This window comes from Schistocerca piceifrons, chromosome 4, assembly GCF_021461385.2.
Source record: "Schistocerca piceifrons isolate TAMUIC-IGC-003096 chromosome 4, iqSchPice1.1, whole genome shotgun sequence".
Taxonomy (NCBI): Eukaryota; Metazoa; Arthropoda; class Insecta; order Orthoptera; family Acrididae; genus Schistocerca; species Schistocerca piceifrons.
The window spans coordinates 210331195-210345977 of NC_060141.1; positions in this window are offsets into that span (position 1 = coordinate 210331195).

A 14783-nucleotide genomic window follows, 5' to 3' on the forward strand; every position below is an offset into this window, starting at 1 on the left:
AATAACCGATTCTAAGAGTAGAAAAGGCGTTTATCAATTCCTCTTTCCAGTAACACCCTAACTCTGGCTTAGAAAGACGCTAAAAATTATCTGCATTTGCTGTTGTGGATAACTGCACAATGGCGTTAATTAAGGAAGTGCAAAAAGTGAAGTATTTTTTTCTCGCAATCAGCACACAAGTAGTGATCTGTGTGTCTACAAATCCATTTCACGGATTTCGTCTTTTCTTGCGTGAAGTACCCCGAGTTCAGAGATGAGCAGGTGAGGAGGTATCTTATGAAGAGTCATACGGGTAATTAGGACCATCATTTGTCGCACCAAGAACCAGAACCTGTCGCTGATCCACACACCGGCTGGTACTCGTTAGTATCCAAGGCGACAAACAATGGGTGTTCGCAAGATGAATCCCATGACGGTGTGACCGGCATACTTGCTTCCCATTGATCAAAGGTTCAATGCAGATTGGACGTCTGTGTCAAGATATGGAGTCCACGCCGATCGCTAGACGGCACGTCATTCAACATAGGGATAATTACCCTTAACCACATTCGGTTACCTGTGCTGCCGAAGAAAGCCACAGATCGTCTTTGTGGATGTTAAGCGCTTGGGCAGGATGGCAGTACGGACCTAGATCAGCTCGAGGAAAAATTGTCGGAAGTAAAAGAGGGGTGGAGGGACGTCCGAAAGCGGGATAAATGCTGAGCGAGATTGTGGTGCAAGGGCCTCCAGCAACAGACCGGTAAGGCACGCAGGACGACGGCGCCACAACACCATTTGTGAGCTAACGAAAAGAGTTATAGCTCTGTCAGGGACGTGACACAAACCTAAACCACCCGCGCACCGCGGGAGGGTGAGGTCTCATACCTTATCTAAAACCTGGTAGTCAAGGAAGGCAGGGTTCGGTTACGATTGTGGACGGGGCCGTAATCAGTTACTATTGGTTGGCTTTTCTTTTAATCACACACAATTTATTTAAAATCAACAACAAAGCAAAATAATGGCAATAATATAAGAATTGTTTCACGGCTGAAGGCCTTTATGGGAATAAATTAAGAATTGTTTTAACTTGTTACAACTTACAGTTACAATTATTAAAACATAAAAGACAAGTGACGAAAGGTGTCAAAGCTCGCTGCAAAAATACAATTGCGAAATTAGAATTTTAAGACAAGTAACGACACTCACGGCTGAAGGCCTTACTGGCAATAAATTAAGAATGTTTCACGGCTGAAGGCCTTAAACGCAAGAACGGAAATTATTAAAAAAATTTAACAAACATACACAAAATTCAGACATAACAAACAATGTTTTGAAAACAAGTCAGTGTGGTCGCAATTAGAATTGTGAAGCAAGTAACCACAGTCATGGCTGAAGGCCTTTAACTCCAAGAACGGCAATTATTTTTTTAAAAAAATTTACAAACATACACGAAATACAGACACAGCAAATAATGTTTTGAAAACAGCCAATGTGGTCGCAATTAGAATTTAAGGCAAGTAAGTAAAGTCACGGCTGAAGGCCTTTGATGCCAAGAATGGCAATCATTAAAAGAATTTAGCAACATACAATAAAACAAAAAATATAATAACAAAGGTTAATTCAAAAGGACAGGCAACTGGTCACCAAACAGGTGAGACAAATGATGGTAACTTGGTAATACAATAATAACACAACAAAAAAACAGAAGGGCCAGTCACAGACGGTGCTCCAGGAATGGCCTCTGAGTAGATCAGGCCAAAAACACATTCGCGAGCGATGTTAAAGGCTACCAAGAGTTGCATTCACACCACAAGATGATAACTCAGGCTAGTGGCAGTCTAACAAGTGACTAATGATGATCTTGGTGTGGCTACCTGATGTCCAAAACCCAAATGCAAAGATGTAAAAATACGTCAAAGCCGGAACCGACGGCCTGGACTCCGCCTGCAGAATACTGTGCTTAGAGCGCCCGGAACAAGAAAGGAATCACTACCACCAAGGTAGAAGAATCGGCAACCAACCTAGAATCAAGAAAGCTGTCAAACTTACACGCCTCACTGGACAGCGGCGGCAAGTCCAGGAAACATACACTGCCGTTACATACACTAACCCCCCGGGTAGGTAACTCGGGCGTTAGCGGCCACCAGGCAGGAAAATGCCGCTGGTTAACTTAACAATTGTAACAAGCTGAAGGTAGTAAATAGTAATTAGAAGCCCAGGAAATCTAATCAGATCCGCCTTCCCAAGGCACTCCACTCGCTGCTCTTGCCTCGGCGACGCTATGACCAGCAACACGAATCCAAATCACTGGAGAATCGCGAGATTTCACAATGGTAGAGGTTTGTCTACTCGAATTGAAATGGACTCAAACTTGCAGGATGCGGTTTCGACGAGGTCGTGCACCCTTGTGACCACAGCCCTTCGGTCCGGCTGTCCATGCACGCCACCAGCAGTCCCTACGTGTTTTCTCGCTCTGCTCGGACCTCGTTCCTCCTGCGTCCCTAACCGAACTGCTCACTCACACGACACAGAAGAGCAACGACGTCACCCCAAAGATAGGGCCACAGTTACTACATATCGCTAACGCCACTACTGCCACTAGCGGACAGGCAATGCTTGCAAAACTAAGTGGCGCCAGTCAACACAAGAAGAAGACAATCAACCACAACCATGTCAACTAAACGATACAGTCTGGCCTCCAACAGAGGACGGAAATGTACAACAGCACCAAAGCGAGCCGGAGCATGACTCAATCTTGAACAGCAGTCCTTGGCAAACATATGAACCTCATACCGCTAGCATGCGGCAGGAAGTGTCTGTGCCACCTGGGGGATATGTGACGCCAAATATACATTTACTGCAAAACATCGAGGGCTGTAAATGATGTTCTTGGAGCACATCTCGTAGTTTGGACAGTATGCGCCGGTCATTGAGGGAAGTCGTGCACCGCAAATTATTTACGAAATCTAGTCCTAAGCGTTGGATAGTAGCAGCTACGAGCAAGTGAGTAGCGCTGTCCGTAGGAAGCCCCACACCTATAGCCATTGCGCTCGATTTTCAGACGGTAAGGCAGCTACCAGAAGCTTCGCCGCAGGTGGTAACCCATGCCAGTGACTCCCTGAGCTCAGCTTCGCTACGAAGAAGGAATACGAGATCGAGAGACATCCGAGACAGGCGTTGACGGAGGTCGCAGAGCTACAGTTCCATGGTGAAAGCGTACAACAGTGCAGAGAGTGGGGAGTCTTAACACACCGAACGGCAGATCAAGGTGAGAGAAGTGAGACGGCCATTGTAGAGTACATCGGACGTAGCTCCTCGAAGAAGAAGCATTACGACGGTAGTACCAGGGGATCCAATATTGTGGACCACCTGTTCCTGGTAGTCATCAAAGACCCGACTGAACACCTCGCTGAAGTCAAGAGCTGACGAAGGTCTAGGCACACGACGATCATGAGAAAGAGCGCTTCTGGCGAAGAAGATGATGGGTACGAAATTCATTGAAACGTTGAGACAAGACGATGCCATCACTCTGGTGATAACACGAGAAGAATTCATCAGTGGAATACGCCGAGAAAGACTGCAATCACATATGTGGATTCCCTACCGTATTATCTGTCAGATATCAGCAAGCGGTTAATAGTCTGTGGTGATTTCAGTGTAGATTCTCTAAAGGCTTCTGATAGGGAGAACGATCTGGGAAACTTATCTGGATCCTACAGCACTCTCACAAATTAAGTTTCCAGCACATGTGGATAAAGGCAGAAGGAACTTAATTACGTAATAATGTTTCCTTTGGTGAAGCTCAAAACAGGGAGATAACTGTATACCTAGTAGCAAATGTTTTCTCTAAACATGATGCACAGTTAGTTAGGGTAAATAAGGTAGCACACTAAGTGTAGAGACTCAGAGACCCCTCAGTGTAAGTCAGTTAGGCTAATGAAGGACTCCACGACGTGACGTTATTAAAAACGAATCAAAAGCTGACATAAAATTTAATCTTTTCCATGATAAATTCATCTCATTATTTGAAAATATCTTTCTGCACAACTTAACCAAGTAAAAAACCGCGAGTCATTAGAGGAAGTAAAGATCTTGAAAAAGGGAAACGGAAATGTACGTGTTGTTAATAACAAGTAAAGACCCTGCATTGGATGCACACGACAGGCACTGTTCAAAATTACTAAGAAAAGTTATAAAAGCAAAAAGAAGGAATATGCACACTGTTTCAAATCAGTGACTCTGACAACAGGCTGTATGGAATTTAGTAAAACGAGAGACAGGGCAGCAGGCCACAGAACAGAGTAACATTACTACTGATTTAAACGGAAGAACCGTAAGTGAGCAGTCACAGGTAGAATAAAGTTTTAATAATCATTTCTTAAGTGAAGTAGAAATTTGGAGACAAACAGCTCAAGAGAAAAATCATAGCACTATGTTGGAAAGTTTGTCAACTGAAAACTACCTTTACATCTACATCTACATCTACATCTATACTCCGCGAGCCACCTTACGGTGTGTGGCGGAGGGTACTTATTGTACCACTATCTGATCCCCCCTTCCCTGTTCCATTCACGAATTGTGCGTGGGAAGAACGACTGCTTGTAAGTCTCCGTATTTGCTCTAATTTCTCGGATCTTTTCGTTGTGATCATTACGCGAGATATATGTGGGTGGTAGTAATATGTTGCCCATCTCTTCCCGGAATGTGCTCTCTCGTAATTTCGATAATAAACCTCTCCGTATTGCGTAACGCCTTTCTTGAAGTGTCCGCCACTGGAGCTTGTTCAGCATCTCCGTAACGCTCTCGCGCTGACTAAATGTCCCCATGACGAATCGCGCTGCTTTTCGCTGGATCATGTCTATCTCTTCTATTAATCCAACCTGGTAAGGGTCCCATACTGATGAGCAATACTCAAGAATCGGACGAACAAGCGTTTTGTAAGCTACTTCTTTCGTCGATGAGTCACATTTTCTTAGAATTCTTCCTATGAATCTCAACCTGGTGCCTGCTTTTCCCACTATTTGTTTTATGTGATCATTCCACTTCAGATCGCTCCGGATAGTAACTCCTAAGTATTTTACGGTCGTTACCGCTTCCAATGATTTACCACCTATGGCATAATCGTACTGGAATGGATTTCTGCCCCTATGTATGCGCATTATATTACATTTATCTACGTTTAGGGAAAGCTGCCAGCTGTCGCACCATGCATTAATCCTCTGCAGGTCTTCCTGGAGTACGTACGAGTCTTCTGATGTTGCTACTTTCTTGTAGACAACCGTGTCATCTGCAAATAGCCTCACGGAGCTACCGATGTTGTCAACTAAGTCATTTATGTATATTGTAAACAATAAAGGTCCTATCACGCTTCCTTGCGGTACTCCCAAAATTACCTCTACATCTGCAGATTTTGAACCGTTAAGAATGACATGTTGTGTTCTTTCTTCTAGGAAATCCTGAATCCAATCACAAACCTGGTCCGATATTCCGTAAGTTCGTATTTTTTTCACTAAACGTAAGTGCGGAACCGTATCAAATGCCTTCCTGAAGTCCAGGAATACGGCATCAATCTGCTCGCCAGTGTCTACGGCACTGTGAATTTCTTGGGCAAATAGGGCGAGCTGAGTTTCACATGATCTCTGTTTGCGGAATCCATGTTGGTTATGATGAAGGAGATTTGTATTATCTAAGAACGTCATAATACGAGAACACAAAACATGTTCCATTATTCTACAACAGATTGACGTAAGCGAAATAGGCCTATAATTATTCGCATCTGATTTATGACCCTTCTTGAAAATGGCAACGACCTGCGCTTTCTTCCAGTCGCTAGGTACTTTACGTTCTTCCAGCGATCTACGATAAATTGCTGATAGAAAGGGGGCAAGTTCTTTAGCATAATCACTGTAGAATCTTAAGGGTATCTCGTCTGGTCCGGATGCTTTTCCGCTACTAAGTGATAGCAGTTGTTTTTCAATTCCGATATCGTTTATTTCAATATTTTCCATTTTGGCGTCCGTGCGACGGCTGAAGTCAGGGACCGTGTTACGATTTTCCGCAGTGAAACAGTTTCGGAACACTGAATTCAGTATTTCTGCCTTTCTTCGGTCGTCCTCTGTTTCGGTGCCATCGTGGTCAACGAGTGACTGAATAGGGGATTTAGATCCGCTTACCGATTTTACATATGACCAAAACTTTTTAGGGTTCTTGTTTAGATTGTTTGCCAATGTTTTATGTTCGAATTCGTTGAATGCTTCTCTCATTGCTCTCTTTACGCTCTTTTTCGCTTCGTTCAGCTTTTCCTTATCAGCTATGATTCGACTACTCTTAAACCTATGATGAAGCTTTCTTTGTTTCCGTAGTACCTTTCGTACATGATTGTTATACCACGGTGGATCTTTCCCCTCGCTTTGGACCTTAGTCGGTACGAACTTATCTAAGGCGTACTGGACGATGTTTCTGAATTTTTTCCATTTTTGTTCCACATCCTCTTCCTCAGAAATGAACGTTTGATGGTGGTCACTCAGATATTCTGCGATTTGTGCCCTATCACTCTTGTTAAGCAAATATATTTTCCTTCCTTTCTTGGCATTTCTTATTACACTTGTAGTCATTGATGCAACCACTGACTTATGATCACTAATACCCTCTTCTACATTCACGGAGTCGAAAAGTTCCGGTCTATTTGTTGCTATGAGGTCTAAAACGTTAGCTTCACGAGTTGGTTCTCTAACTATCTGCTCGAAGTAATTCTCGGACAAGGCAGTCAGGATAATGTCACAAGAGTCTCTGTCCCTGGCTCCAGTTCTGATTGTGTGACTATCCCATTCTATACCTGGTAGATTGAAGTCTCCCCCTATTACAATAGTATGATCACGAAACTTCTTCACGACGTTCTGCAGGTTCTCTCTGAGGCGCTCAACTACTACGGTTGCTGATGCAGGTGGTCTATAGAAGCATCCGACTATCATATCTGACCCACCTTTGATACTTAACCCAGATTATTTCACATTCGCATTCGCTAATAACTTCACTGGATATTATTGAATTCTTTACTGCTATAAATACTCCTCCACCATTGGCGTTTATCCTATCCTTGCGGTATATATTCCATTCTGTGTCTAGGATTTCGTTACTGTTCACTTCCGGTTTTAACCAACTTTCCGTTCCTAATACTATATGCGCACTATTTCCTTCAATAAGAGATACTAATTCAGGAACCTTGCCCTGGATACTCCTGCAGTTTACCAATATTACGTTAACTTTTCCTGTTTTTGGTCTCTGAGGACGGACGTTCTTTATCAACGATGATAATGTCCTCTCTGGTAAGCCGTCAGGTATTTTATCGTTTCGCCCAAGGGGGGGGGGGGTCCCTCTAACCTAAAAAACCCCCGTGTGCACGCCACACGTACTCTGCTACCCTAGTAGCTGCTTCCGGTGTGTAGTGCACGCCTGACCTGTCTAGGGGGACCCTACAGTTCTCCACCCAATAACGGAGGTCGATGAATTTGCGACCATTATAGTCGCAGAGTCGTCTGAGCCTCTGGTTTAGACCCTCCACACGGCTCCAAACCAGAGGACCGCGATCGACTCTGGGCACTATGCTGCAGATATTAAGCTCAGCTTGCACTCCGCGTGCGATGCTGGTTGTCTTCACCAAATCAGCCAGCCGCCGGAAGGAACCAAGGATGGCCTCAGAACCCAAGCGGCAGGCGTCATTCGTTCCGACATGTGCTACTATCTGCAGCCGGTCACACCCAGTGCGTTCGATAGCTGCCGGAAGGGCCTCCTCCACATTACGGACGAGACCCCCCGGCAAGCACACCGAGTGCACACTGGCATTCTTCCCCGACCTACCCGCTATTTTCCTGAGGGGCTCCATAACCCGCCTAACGTTGGAGCTCCCTATAACTAATAGGCCCGCCCTCTGTGACTGTCGGGACCTTGCCGGAGAATCGGCCACTGGCCCAACAGGCGAGGCATCCTGTGGTGGCTCGGAAACGATGTCATCACCACTAGGAAGCACCCCGTACCTGTTGGAAAGGGGTAAGGCAGCTGCCACGCGGCCAGATCCCACCTTCGCCTTTCGGCCAGGCACGCGCGAGCCCACCACTGTCCGCCATTCACCCTGGAGTGATGGCTGACCGGTAAGATGCTCACTGCCGGAAGACGCAGCGACATCAGGGGTTCCACGTGATTCCAAGGCCACCGAAGTAGGCATAGGTCTCACCACAGTTGCCCCAACGCCACTACGAGCCGACGCCTGCGCCTCGAGCTCGATGAGCCTAACAGACAAAGCCTCCACCTGCCCCCGAAGAGTGGCCAATTCTCCTTGCGTCCGCTCACAACAACCACAGTCCCTACACATGACTATGTTTACCCTACTCTATACGGTGACAAATTCCCAAGATAATCTTCTGATGAGCTACTCTGATAATCAAGAAACACTCACTGAAATACGAGACGCGAAAACTACGCTAGGTTTTCCCAGAAAAACTATTTAAAAGCTAAGCGCAGCAAATAAGTACAAAAACGCTTTATACAAACAGTACTCGCTGCTGCTGGTGCTCTCGCTCTGGCTGTCACAAGACAACTGCTGATTCAAGTGACTAGTGGCTAACGGCCGCGAAACAAACAAAAGACGGTTTTAGGGCGCTTTCTGTTCTAAACGATCAAGAAAACACTAAGAAATCTAACACGAAAACTACGTAAAGTTTTATCAAGAACTGTTAGTTACTATGCAGAGCAGATAAACACAAATAGAATCCCTTCCTTAGTGGAAGGTCGTAAACAAAATGCAAAATAAACGCTTTATACAAACAGTACTCGCTGCTGCTGGTGCTCTCGCTCTGGCTGTCACAAGACACACTCACTCACTAAATTTCAGAAGCATTACATAACAATATAGCACCAACTGGTATTTTATTTCACCTATCTAAGACACTCAAGAGTGTGAACCAGAATATTGTCCTACATAGATTGATAGTTTGTAGAACAGATGGTATAGTCAGTCTACTGAAAATGTCACATCTAACTATAGAAATAATTCAGGCAATTTAAGCAGGTTAAATTATTTTGACTGGAGAGAAATCACTTACAGATTCCAAAATGTTCAGTGTTAGGTCCACTATTGTTTGTCATACACTGATAGAAAAAGAATCGGAACATCATACGATAATTAATTTAGTGAATCGAAATTTTGGGAATATATTTGTCTAGGTAACATATTTCAGAAATTAACATTGCCCGGTCAAAGGTTAATGTTGAAACTTCCCCTTTGTATGTAAAGAATGACAGTGCTGGATAATCTCTCGTTATTTGATTTTCAAACAGCTGAGCAAAACTGAACGTACTCAGACAGTTCTCTCTTTACTTATTCTGATCATCACTAAACTGACACACAATATTTTTAGCGCAACGCAATCTGACTTTCAACAATCCCTACAAAAGAATGGCCCTGAATAACAATAATCTATACATTTCATGAATCACTTACCTCACAAAAATCCTCGTTACTCGAACTACTGCAATACAGTGAACGCCAATACTGCCAGCTAAATAAAAGATTCTAACTACTGAAGGCACTAATTACTGATAGGCATAGTTAGCAAATGAAAGATTTTGATAGAGAACGAACAATGTATTTACCTTAATAGCGTTCAAAAGTCATAATATATATCTCAGTTCATGACACCCAGTCTTACAAATTTTCTTTCTCTGACGGTCACACGTCCAGATCGTCCGTCCACAGTAACCTTTCAAAACTCTGGCATCTCTCTGCCCACATCCACCACTTTTGGCGGCTCACCTCCAACTGCCCAACGCTACGGGCTGTTCACATCCTACTGCCCAACACCGCGCAAGCGAATATTCCAACAATGAGTCCAACCAGTCACAGACTGCACACAGCGCAGTCAGCTATTTTCATAAAGAGCGCTATGTGGCGTTACCAACATAAAAACCTGAACAGCCTACTTACAATGTAAGCACGAGATAAACCATTCAATATGTGAAATGCTGGTACGCTAATAACAGGCAAATCCACCAAACTGCCGAATGCATGGATGACACGTGCGAAAAGACGGTGATGAGAAAATTCGAAGATTTGGAGCTACCACAAAGGCTTACCAACAATCATTCTTCCCACGCGCCATTTGCGAGTGAAACAGAGGAGAAGGGGTACTACAAGTATCCTCCACCAAGTTGCAGTAAAAAAAAGTGGAAAGTAAGAAAGACATAGAAGACCGGTTGAAGGGCATCGACGCCGTAAATACCACATAATAAGACTTAAATGGATAAACTAGGCAAAGACGAAGGTGACGGAGAGTGGTAGAAAGGAGAATAACGAATTGGTTATAATCAAAATTGATTACGACATAGTGGAGCAACTGAAACAATGAAAGTTCCTGGCAGATCAAAACTGTGTGCCGGACCGAGACTCGAACTCGGGACCATTTCCTTTTGCGGGCAAGTGCTCTCCTATCTTTTTTTTATTATCAGAGTGACTTGGTACTATCATGAAACTTCAGTAGACCATAGTCAAACCATCATGTAATATAAGCTGCAAATGGGAGAAAAAATTAATTATGATAGCAAAACAATAATAGAAGCAGAAAGGGAAAAAACTGAGAACATATCCGAAAAAACACCACCAAGCTCTTATGATATGTATAAACAATTTTTTCATAGTTTTTCATTTATTTAGTTTTTTAATTTTTATTTATTTTTATTTATAATCTAAAAGCAGAAAGACAACGAATCAGATTACATTCTAAATAGCAAACTAAGAAATTCCAATATGATTTCAAGGATTGTATACGCTCATGTGTATGTAGACATCATCTGTATGCATTTTACAATAGAACTGGAGCGCTACTGAGTCAAAACACTAAAGAAGACGAGCAGGTAAGCTAGCAGAGAACCAACCGAAGCAAATCAGATGGGAAACATACGTAACAAGGAAAAAACCTATCATCTGAAAAACGAAGTTAATCAACACCTTGCCGACGGAAAAAAAGATTCAGCATACTGGCGAAGAGGTCTCGATATCGAGGCATTCGCAACCATGTCCAATAGGCCGTGATCATGTACTGCATGAAGTTATTGTGATCTTCCCCATCGCCTTCTACAACATAATAAACTAAGTGTCTCAGTAACCATATAACGGTATCTTTTTTCGATCGTGAAAACAAGGAAGAATCTGGTTGCAATATGATGTCCGTAGTATATAAAGTCTCACAAGATCGAGTAAGGAAGGCCAATTGCGTCCTAATCCAAGTCCAATTTGCCATATGACCTCCACAAGTAAAGCGATGTAGTGTCGTATCCATAGACGTACAACAACTGCATAAATCCGTGTCGCTAAGCCCAATACGGAAAAGTCGCTCGTTCGTTGGAATCATGTTATTTACTACCTTACACTAAGAGGGCGCTACGCGCATCGGCAGTATCGGAGGACTGATATTGCAGCAAACTGTCGCCGAGTTTGTTTTCGGCGATCCTCTTTCAACAAGGTTCGGGCAAGGGACTGCTTTCCAACGAGTCTGTAGGAATTTCATGGTGAGGACGGTGTAGGGAAGCAGCCTACTCACGCCGTATAAAATTCACATCAGTCTTTTCATTGTGTGCCAGCCAGTCCGCTGTAACTAGCTCTGACGTTATAAATGTTGCGCAATACTTTAAAAATCAAGTAAATAACCTGAAACGTTTCTAGCATGTCAGTAGTAATACTAAATCAATATGTGTTGAATATCAGTTCAATAACTTTAACCATTTTCGAAATTCGAATGTTTTTCTGTAAAAATCATTGGTGCAACAGAAAAGAGCTAGAAACTTAAAAATTTATATTTAGATTCCTTTTGCATAATAATTTAGTAGAAACAGTATTCTAGATCTCACAAATTAAAATTTTAGTTGAAATTCATGATTTTCTGGTTTTTGTCTTAAAAATTAAGGAAGCAAGATAGATTAAGTAGGCGAATAAATAAAGCTAGGATGTTTAAATTTAAGTAGAAAGGAGATCCGCTATAATCATAAAGATGTGAGATGTTTCAACCGAATAACTATAAAACTATAGCTATAGCGTATCTCCAAAGAGCAAGTTCAGAGCTCGTCTACTGCGTGTAGTGTAATTAAATTAATTCTCTCGCCCAAAATATTTGACTGAGCCACGTCAGACTTTTATTATGATTACTTACCTGTGTGCTGATTGCACATTTAAATTGAGATCTTCATCAGCCATCAGCAAAGGAAGCAATGATTTATTCGATAACTTGAAGTGGTGCATTACTAGCCCAGCGGCTAGTCGGGAGAGCGGATTTGATCAGGTGTTGCCTTAGCCGTCCGCACCGCGGCTTTATATATATAAGAACGCTGCATAAGAGAGGAAGGCCCCAGTTCTCTCCAGACACTGATTAGCGCACCACCTGTGCCGGGAGTCGCGTCGCGTCGGTATCATTGCTATAAACAGCCTCGGATGCCATAATAAGTTACTCGGGATACGCGTAACCATGAAATCGTTTTCGAGTGAAGTGTTAATCCTGGGATGACTTTAATGATCTATCTTCAGTTTGCGTATGTCGTATTTTCACGTGCCGCCGCGGGACAGACATTCTACCATTATTTAGCGTGGCGTTTGATGAACATTATCATCAAATTATGGCGAGCATTCACTTAAACATTTAATATGAACAGTTATAGTTGCATCAGCGCATTAGACTCTGAACTGCTCTGGTAGTTGGATTGTGTGGATCCTATTTGGTCTGTGACTTTCAGAATATAGTGAACATTTTAGAGAAAATGGTTTTTGATTATGAATCCCAGACAATCTCCTAATTCCTCAGAGCTATAAGCTGTAGCTGTAAATGTATTTCTCAGATGAAGTGGGCACTAGGAATTCTAATAACAGGCTTCACGTTTTGCTAATCACTTTCTGGTTGCCAATATTGTAGTTAGAGAGCCAGTGTTGAGAACGGCAAACAACAGAAATAAATAAAAACAAAACATTTATATACCAATTATTCCACCCGCCGCCCCACAACGGGTTTCCACAAAATGTCAGCCCTTAAATTGCTCACCGCAAGATAGAAGTCAAGAATGTGTTTTAACTCATAATTTATGCGACCAACATTAAAAGGGGGTTCAAAACTAGCAGGACAGACACAGAGAATTATCATCAAAACAGTACGTCGCACATATAGCATCTGCGTCTTCCTTCGTATGTCAGCCAGGCCCAACCCTCCAAAGAAACGAGGCTTCGTGACTACCTCATACCTCAAGCGAAAGATATGTCTTTTCCATAAGAAACGACCAGACAGTTGCTGTAGTTTCTTCGCCATCATCGAGGGAAGCGGATAAACTTTGGCCACGCAATAAGCTTTGCATAAAACATATGTAACCAGTATTCGGACTTTCTTGAGCAGAGTAAGAGAATGCCTTTCATGTTCTAGTATCGCTCCCTGAATGTTTTCTGTAAGTCTTCCAGTTGAGCGTCGTGGACAACGATGAATGATGATACCGAGAGACGTATGCCGGTCAACCACAGTAGCCCATGAAACAACGGTGTCATCGCAACCTTGCAGAGTAAGAAGCCTGCATTTACCTTCATTAAGTAGTGCACCTGCACTCCGACAATAATCATTGATTTCAGCCTTCAGTCGAGGTATCTCCACAGAATTGCGGAGTAGCACCATCACGTCATCCGCGTATGCACGAACAGCTATAGACCCTCCGGAAAGCGTCAGACCTTTCAGCTGGGATTCTAGCATCCGAATTAGGGGCTCCAGACACAACACAAACAAAGTCACTGACAGCGGGCTTCCTTGAGACACTCCCCGACGGATATTTATCGGGGGTGTCAGCTGGCCATTAACAACTACCGAAGCTGAAATATCCGTTAACAGATTTGAGTGCACTCGCCGAGTGTCAACAGCAAAACCAACTGCCTCCAGAATCCGAAGCAAAAAGTCATGATTAACATGATCAAACGCCCTATCAAAGTATAGGAAAACAAGGGCACAAGGGACAGACGTCACAGCCGGCCGGGGTGGCCAAGCGGTTCTAGGCGCTACAGTCTGGAACCGCGCGACCACTACGGTCGCAGGTTCGAATCCTGCTTCGGGCATGGATGTGTGTGATGTCCTTAGGTTAGTTAGGTTTAAACAGTTCTAAGTTCTAGGGGACTGATGGCCTCAGAAGTTAAGTCCCATAGTGCTCAGTGCCATTTGAACCATTTGACAGACGTCACAGCAGCAACCGAAACCAAGTCACGCCACTCGACTTTAGGAGTAAGAATGATAGGACCAGGTACGCAGCTTTGATGTTTGGCAACAATTATCTCCATCAGAGCTGACATCCTACTATTAACTGCCCTCGCCACAGCCTTATGAACAAAGTTTAACAAAGTAATTGGGCGAAAGCTATCAGGGGATGCCGGTCCTGGATGTTTCGGGATTGAAACAGTTTTTCCCACTTTGAACGAGGTCGGTACTACTCTACCCTGTAACACTTCACCCAAAAGAGACGTAAAGATAGCACCCAACAGGGGCCAAAAGTGCACGTAAAATTCCTTGGGAAGTCCATCCAGACACGGAAAGTTTTGAGAAGGCGATCCCACAATAAGTTTGTAAACTTCCTCAGGCTGAAACGCAGCTAAGAGCGTTTTATTATGTTCAGGTGTAATGGTCGTATCCAAGATGCTGACTAGTGGGTCGATACCGTAGACATCTATATAGTATTGGTGTAAGACACGCACTATATCAGCTTGCTCCGATACGATACGTCCATTACTTGTCATGAGAGAATCA